General features: G+C 35.7%; 2 long non-coding RNA genes across 2 annotated transcripts in view; both read left to right on the top strand.

Annotated features, from left to right (window-relative positions):
- The first annotated feature begins 989 nt into the window (after positions 1-989).
- Positions 990-8,861, top strand: part of LOC111087067 — a 65,772-nt gene continuing 57,900 nt past the window's right edge. Inside the window, exon 1 of the long non-coding RNA XR_002611791.1 lies at positions 990-1,191. This is a non-coding gene — a long non-coding RNA (uncharacterized LOC111087067). The remainder of the gene's footprint in view (positions 1,192-8,861) is intronic.
- Positions 2,425-8,861, top strand: part of LOC111087066 — a 32,504-nt gene continuing 26,067 nt past the window's right edge. The window contains exon 1 of the long non-coding RNA XR_002611790.1: positions 2,425-2,567. This is a non-coding gene — a long non-coding RNA (uncharacterized LOC111087066). The remainder of the gene's footprint in view (positions 2,568-8,861) is intronic.

Here is an 8,861-nt window from a genome sequence, read left to right as displayed (position 1 = left end):
ACTATTCTACGAAATTATTTGTAAGAATTTAGATATCAGAATTATATAGATGATGACTATTGTAAGTTTTTTCTGAAGTTCTAGAGACAGGAATTATATAAGGGAGGACTATTCTATTCAGTTATATCTGAAATTCTAAAGACTGGAATTACATAGGGGAGGACTATTCTACTAAGGTATATCTGAAGATCTAAAGACCGCAATTACGTGGGGAGGACTATTCTACCAAGTTATATCTGAAGACAGATATACCTTAGTAGAATAGTCCTCCCCTATGTAATTCCAGTCTTTAGAATTTCAGATATAACTGAATAGAATAGTCCTCCCTTATATAATTCCTGTCTCTAGAACTTCAGAAAAAACTTACAATAGTCATCATCTATATAATTCTGATATCTAAATTCTTACAAATAATTTCGTAGAATAGTCCTCCCCACGTAATTGCGGTCTTTAGATCTTCAGATATAACTTAACAGAACAGTCTTTCTCCATGTAATTCTGGTCTCTAAGAGAGCTAGGGACCCTAATTATATGGGAATTTCTTGTAGTCTAGAAGACAACCAACTGAATGAGATCAGGTAAGACTGTGTAGTTGTTGTAAATGTGAGATAATCTATGAAAATATTGCTGATATGATTGAAACTAGAAGTATACAGCGAGAATTATCTGATTGGTGTGCTATATATACATACCGGATAAGAAAATAAGGTCACATTAATTTTATAACTAGTGATGGCTAAGAAACGATGGCTTTTAGAATAAAAACTGATTTACTAGCCGGGACGGAATCAACAGAAAAACTTGGGTTTTCATATCACCACACCTACCTAAAGAACTGATGTTGTATGTTTGTAATGTTTTGTAGGCCTTTTGTGGGTACACTTCAAATTAGCGGATTGAACTTTTAAAATATTTTCAGCAACTAGATGGCGCTGCAAAACCAAAACACTTCAAATTGTCTAAACCAAGCAACAAAGATTGCAAAAGAACTTCGTCGCATACAATTAATTATATTGCACAAATTTTGCAACACTATGGGTGGTGTAGGTGTGTGTGGATCACGTGCGAATGGTGACATCATTTGGAACTTCTATCGCAGAAAATAGAGTGGAATATTCTTAAAAAGGATACTACATAATACAGAGGTGTCGGACAAAATAGCTTGATAACCTGCACGATAGTTTGTTTGGGGTAAGTGAAGGCATATATATTTATTTCAACCTGTGCTAGTTTTAATAAGACATATAGGTTGTGGCGTTCAAAAATGTTTTTATTTATTTTGCTAAATCGAATTTTGAGGGAAAGGCCATAATTTCAAGATCATTTGGTTTCGCAAATATTAAGATTTACATTATATTATTCTTTGTATAGGCTAGCTGGGATTCACGTCATATTTTACAATTCCATAAGCCAATGATTTTGTTCAACACACAGACTGCTGGTGAGGTTACAAGCGATATCTCCAGAAGACAAACAAACATATATATATATCTGCCCTTCCCCTGGAGCGGTACACACCTGGCCATCGTTCCCACGCTTAAAGCTGCAGGAAAATTGGGCACCCAGCGGGTTGTAGCGTGATTTGTCGGGGTTTTTACAACCTCAAAGCACTAATGCACGCGCACCCTCTCGGTGACAGAAGTTATAGAGGTCAGCCATGGCTGGCCAGTTATACAGTAGCTATGATGCTAGGATCTTCTTATGGATTCTGTCATCTATCCCTACTGTTCTCTACGGTAGATAACAGATTATGTTGCAAATTGAATAATTACTCTCATCTTTAGTATACTTTATATATATATAACTAGTAATGCCATCTGGTGGCATTATTAATTCATTTTAGTTATTGATTTAAAATACATGAGATTCCTTTGATAAATGGAGATGATAACTCTGAATCCATTAAAATGTCATGTTAAAAAGATGAACTGAAAGAATACAGACGTTGTCAATTAGGAAGTTTCATGTACTTTTAGCTATTAACGCACTTTAATACCTCAAGCGATTGTAAATCTAGCAGTTATTTTATAAATGCAACGTTGCACTAAGGATAATAACTTGTTACGTAACAGCGTTGGATGTTGTGAAGTACTGAGAGACATGCTACCTCAGTTGTGAAGCAAAGTTTTTTTTTAATCTGAAGCGTTAAGAGTAGATGAAACCTTTTATGGTTATCGAATCGACGTTTCTGGCGTGAACAAAGGTTGCAAATATTCTGCTCTTTGATGTATAGGGCTTCCATCAATGACAGAGTGTTCACACATTTAACACATGCACATGAAAGTCTTATTGTAACGACAAATTGAAGTCTCTCCTACCTGTATAGCTGTCTCCTAGCTAGGGTTGAGTCTTCCAATAGAAAGCTAAATACCACCTTTCATAATGCTCGATGCACCGAGCGTGCTTGGTGAATAGAAAGACTCATTAGGTCTACAGCCTTTCATGATAATGCTCTTTCGGTCGTATAGTACCTCTTCTATGGCTTCTTTTATTAAAATCTTTCAGGAAATGTTTGATTTACCATAAGACATTTACACAGAAGTGGAAGCCGGCTGCTTTCAATTACCGTAAGTGCATACGAGACAAAATAAGTTGTTCTTTAGTATATAACTGTTCATGTGAGAACGGGTTTTTGTTGTTGTTGTTGTGTATATTTTCAAAACATGAGAGATTTTTTATAACAAGAAAATGTAGTACACCCACTAATACACACCTAAAACTACTTGATGATACTGAACTGAAACTAAAATAACAGAAATTATTATAATAAAAAGGCTATTTTCAATCAGTCCTTGTTTATTATATTCAATCACTGAGTTGAAAATTGATCCGTTGCAGTAGAGTTTTCAGGTGACTTATTCAGTTATTATATTCATCGAAATTACATTTTGCAATAAAAAAAAACGATATTTGACTGCGAAATGTATTTGCTTAACGTAGAAGTACTATATTACTTTAAGTTTTGTGTTTGTGAATTTGTTTGTTTGTTCGCGAACTTCCTCCATAGTTTTGGTGCTAGTAGGACCAAACTAGGCAGGCAGAGGGGGCTAAGACGCCTCCGGCAGATTACCCAGGCATAATGGGGTCTAGGAATAAGTTTTCGGGGTTACTGAACTCTAATGTGGCATCGGAATTTGTGTTCCTGTGACCCTCTAGATCCTGGGGTGCCATTTTTGTAACTGTGTTAGTACCTCCAATCAGAAGCTAGCGGTATTGATCTTTGCTAGGGTACACGAGCGGGTATTTTAACGTTTTTTTTTTCTTCGGGTACGGACCCCCCTTAGGAACCGTGGGGATAATGGAAGAGTTTGAAAGCTACATTCAGGCCTCTGTGAATTATGAGAGGACCTTTGAACTTTGGAGCCGAATGAGAGTATTTTATGCTAGTATAAGTAAGAAACCCACTCACTAGCTGAATAGGTCTGCTAAAATTAAGTTGTGTTTCTTTGACGATTACAGGAGTTAGTTTAATAAATCCCTAATTTTCTCAAAATTATGGTGGAGTCAGGAAGTACCTATAGTAAGAACAGGTTTAATATGATGTGGAATCTAAGAACTTTATTGTACAAATAGTATCAAATATACGTGATGATTCTGTAGTATCTTGCAACGAAATTGTTAAAATAAATAAGACGGTAGGATGAAGAAGAAAGACAGTCGATGAAAATACTCCAAGTACTTTTATTTTGGCTAAAAATGTAACAATGTGATTAAAAGTGATGGAAATGTATCAATGTGATTAAAAGTGATGGAAATGTAACAATGTGATTAAAAGTGATGGAAATGTAACAATGTGATGGAAATGTATCAATGTGATTAAAGGTGATGGAAATGTAACAATGTGATTAAAAGTGATGGAAATGTATCAATGTGATTAAAAGTGATGGAAATGTAACAATATGATTAAAAGTGATGGAATGTAACAATGTGATTAAAAGTGATGGAAATGTATCAATGTGATTAAAAGTAATGGAAATGTAACAATGTGATTAAAAGTGATGGAAATGTATCAATGTGATTAAAAGTGATGGAAATGTATCAATGTGATTAAAAGTGATGGAAATGTATCAATGTGATTAAAAGTAGTGGAAATGTATCAATGTGATTAAAAGTGATGGAAATGTATCAATGTGATTAAAAGTGATGGAAATGTATCAATGTGATTCACCTTCTTAATCCGTCACTTACAGCAGAGACGCCGCGTTCATGAAGGCTGTGACCCTGCCGAACCCGTGTGAGTGAGGTTTTTGTTTGTGTTTTATTTCCTGAAAATTATGCGTAGAGTGTTCTTTTTTCTACAGGTGGTCCATCGCGTTGAACACGAATAATCACGTATTATCTTTACAATTTTATTTTCTTAACACAGAACTCACGTAATCACGTGTGTAGGACATCGCTTTTGGTTTGCTTTCACTCCACCATATCTTCATGATCTGTGCTGTTCCGTGGCTTATCTCGGTCTCAACAGCAGCGGGGGTGTCACGTGACAATAGCCGTTTTAGTCTACGTTGATTTTGAAAGCACACGCGGTCGTTTTGTTTTGTTTTTTTTAGCCTGAGGTCGCAGTTTAGAGACAGAGCCCGTGCGTAAAACCAAAGCTTTCGAGTCTCCAGGCAGTATATTATTAGATGCATTGACAGGTAAGTAATTTGGTGCACCTAAGCTATATTGTCATCAGCTTTACAATAAAAACATGGCATCTGGCAGTCCACTCGTCTTTGAAGTAGAAAATAAAAACTGAAAGAAGGGTGCAAAGACGAAAAAAGCAACTTTTTCATCCCCCTAGAGGAGCCGAATAATTTTGATATTAACTACTCTGCAAAAATCAAATATAGAAAAACTTTCAAATGCACCTGGTATTAATTTCTGATAAATTGTTGCCATTTTGTACCCCAATGCTGCAGGCAATAAGTTTTGTTGGCAGTAATATCAGGCTGGCCTTTGATACAACATTTAATAAAGTGAATATAATAATCACACAACAATCTATGCCTGTATCTAACTGAACTATTTGTTCAGTGAAAGTCTTCGTGTAATGGAGCTCCCAGTAAATATTCGATTGGGTAAGTTCTTATTACTGGAATAGGCGCCTAACAAATAGGGCAGAAGGGGCATGTCCCGCATTTTTATTACATAAGGGGACATGCCCCCCGCCTTGATTACATAAGGTGCAAACTATAAACTTTGCTCCCTCCCACTTTTTAAATTTCTGTACAATTGCCTTAAATTAACTAAATGGTCAAGATTTGTTTGAAGTTAAGCACAAAGTTACCCAAATGGGCTATCTGTGCTATTCCCACCACGGTTATCGAAACCCGGTTTCTAGCGTTGTAAGTCCGCAGAAATGGTGAAGGTCATGTATTTGGATCTGTAAAGTATTACCACTGTTTTTAACGTGACAAGTATTTTGAACTGCTGTATGAACACTTCTTGCTTTTTTTGGTGATTTAACACTATAAATGTCCATGATTCTTATCCATGGGCTAAAATAATGTTGGCAGCCAATTTTTTTTCCCGCCGTCACTTTTCAGCAAAATTAGGCGCATCTGATTACTGGCCTTGCTAGTAATTATAGAGATATAAAAATATACATGAAAATTGAATTATAAAATAATGAAATATGAGCTTGTACTTCACAATAAATATTGAAATTAGTTACTCAGTAAGCAATGTATTTAATTAAGTCTTTTTTGAAGCTCTACTGTGCTGCCAAATAGATCTCACGTCCAAATTCTATCCCTGTTCTTCCTAATTTCAAAAGGATGAAAATTAACTGATTCATCAGCTAGAGTAATCTATCCAAAGGACGCGTTTTTTCTTCAAGTTTGGGCATGATGGTGGGTAAAACAAAAAACGCGGCCTGGCTAACTAATGAATGAACATTTGCTGTAAAATTCTTATTAATGCTATAAGTATAGCTACCAGTTTGGCCACCAATTTTGATTTCATCCTTTTAAGTCGCACGCTCAGTCCTTTTTTTGGCAGCACTTTTTTGACACCTAAGTTATTTTTGATTAGATATCATGACTTTTTGTCAGCACACCAGCAAACCACAGCAAGTAATAAAGTGACACTTGATAGTAACCAACATTAGCTTTAGGATCGCAACCCTCTTATTCGAAACAGATCTATACTTTACAGAACCAACCAGATTCTTTAAAATATATGGTGGTAGTTTTTTCTCTCTGAAACAGTGTTAATAGCTTCCTTTATAGTAACGCCATGGAATTTAGATTAACAGTATTTTGTCATCACCCTCATGCAATCTGTACAGCCGTATCAAGCATCACTATTTATGTTAATAGTTTAAGATAATATCACGTGACGCTTAACGCTCTTTAATTAGAGTAATTTAATAAAATTTATTCAATTTGTGTTTCAAAGTTGGCATTGAATACTGAATAATAACTGTCCACCCGTATGATTCTTTAAAAAACTTGAGCTAAAAACTGATAATCTAGTTTGCTTGGCCTAACCACTATTTATGTATCTGCACATCCTTTCACCCTATAGTTTTTCTACTCTAAATTAGCCGTCTTTAATCTGAATCATAAAAAAACTAAAAAGGTTCATTTTTACTCTTAGATGAAGCTGTATAAAAAATTTCAGACCGAAAGCGCACGTGACTTTTTGCGTAGGCTTGCGCAAACATTTCGATTAAATTTGAGCGGTTTTTGTTGAACAATTTTGCACATGTGGCTTATATTTATACCAAATTTGACACCTAACTGTAGGCTGTAATGATCTATCAGTGTACCAAAATTTGAAAAAAAACTCCATGAAATGGAGGCTTTCGGTGCGAAGAGAGAGAAAAAAAGGAAGAAACTGAATCAAAATTGGAAATGCTATATCTCAGGTATCTCTTAATTAAATTTGGTATGTGAAATAAGAGTCCAGTAGAGCACTTTTACTGAAAATGTGTGTTAGTTTGGATTACCACAGTTTGAGATACAGAAGGTGAAAAATCGCTAAACTATCAATCAATCCTGATAATAACACACAGTATATCCTGCAGCAAGTTGCTTTGGCCGCACGACACACTACTATGTGTCTCGATATAAATATATACGTACTCACACAACGAACTTTTCGATGAAATAACTTCATTCAGCATGTATTGCGGTTTTTCTTGAGTTCTTCGTGTTTCTTTTTTGTTGTTGTTTCTTTTTTTGAAACGCCATCCCCCAAACATACAAAAAGTATGTAGATTCTGTGGAAATACAAATTTGATTGTAGCACATTCTAAAATAAAAGCGTTATATTAACATAATCTTCCCTTTACCATATCAGTTTTATCTACATATGCACGATTAATAGTCAGAGTGATGGTCAGAGCACATATAACTCATTGTATACCTACGTGCTTAACCAAAACCAAACCCTATTCGTCGGAACGAATAGCGATGGGAAATGAAACAATATCAGTGAAAAAAATAAGCTTCCGAGTACATGCTGTAGATATTCTTTTCAAATTCAGCTGACCGAATAATTTAGTTTCTTATACAAGTAGTTCTAAGTGAATGTATGGATTTTATACTTCATTAGCAAGATTTCATGTTTATTAATATGATTTAGCATACTAGAAATCAGCATACGTGTTCTAGAACATGCTTGAATAAAGTAAAGTTAGAGATCGTCACTGTAAGTCTCCTGAAATGAATCTGTAAAAACAGCGAAACACTCTTCGATATCGTCTCCTTAGGAAATGAAAGAGGAAGGGGGATAGGATATGTTTCCTTCTCTTGTAAGATGACCTCGTGCTACAGCACCCTTTTTGTATTTTCGTCGAGCCTTTGAATTAGCTAGGGTTCTTTAAATAGGTACAATAGGCTTAGGCAGATCTTGAGACTTTTTTTCTTCTTCTCTGCAACTGGTATTGTATCAACATACTCTGCTTGATAAGACAGCTCCTGTATGGGTTTTCAAAATGACAAAGAGCAGAGTCGAGTTACGAAATCTGTCCGCCCTTTTCTCTGGGGGAAAGCAAGACACAGAAAGTATGCTAAGGGAGTACTGACCAACAAAAGAGAGCCTAGGTCAAAGGTAGCTGGGACAATAACGTTCACACCATCATCATGACAGCAGATTCTGTTGAAAGACTGTCGAGGGGAAGGAGGAGACAAGCAGTTGTCCCCAGTACTTCCTGGCTTTTCATTAAATAATGTAGATGAACTGATATATATATAATACATTGAAATATCGGTAAAAAGTTTTGTTTTATAAAGTGAAAAGTGTTAAAGCTTCGAACAAATGTAATTTGGAAAAGGCCAAAATTGATTGAGAAACCGTTGACATTTGCATAAAGTATACACGTTTTCACAAGGTTTTTAAAATATGTATTAAAGATGTCTAGTATTTTCAACTTGAACGGCACCTATGTAACACATGGACTGAAAAGCTAGACTGCAAGTCTCAAGGTTCAGCCAAAGTGATGAACAGTCTAGTGCAAGTCTCAAGGTTCAGCCAAAGTGATGAACAATCTAGTGCAAGTCTCAAGGTTCAGCCAAAGTGATGAACAGTCTAGTGCAAGTTTCAAGGTTCAGCCAAAGAGATGAACAATCTAGTGCAAGTCTCAAGGTTCAGCTAAAGGGATGAACAATCTAGTGCAAGTCTCAAGGTTCAGCCAAAGTGATGAACAATCTAGTGCAAGTTTCAAGGTTCAGCCAAAGTGATGAACAATCTAGAACAAGTCTCAAGGTTCAGCTAAAGGGATGAACAATCTAGTGCAAGTTTCAAGGTTCAGCCAAAGAGATGAACAATCTAGTGTAAGTCTCAAGGTTCAGCTAAAGGGATGAACAATCTAGTGCAAGTCTCAAGGTTCAGCTAAAGGGATGAACAATCTATGAAAGTCTCAAGGTTCA

This window comes from Limulus polyphemus, unplaced genomic scaffold, assembly GCF_000517525.1.
Source record: "Limulus polyphemus unplaced genomic scaffold, Limulus_polyphemus-2.1.2 Scaffold58, whole genome shotgun sequence".
NCBI classification, from domain to species: Eukaryota; Metazoa; Arthropoda; class Merostomata; order Xiphosura; family Limulidae; genus Limulus; species Limulus polyphemus.
The sequence above is the reverse complement of the archived record's forward strand: the minus strand, read 5'-3'. Positions and strand labels throughout refer to the sequence as shown.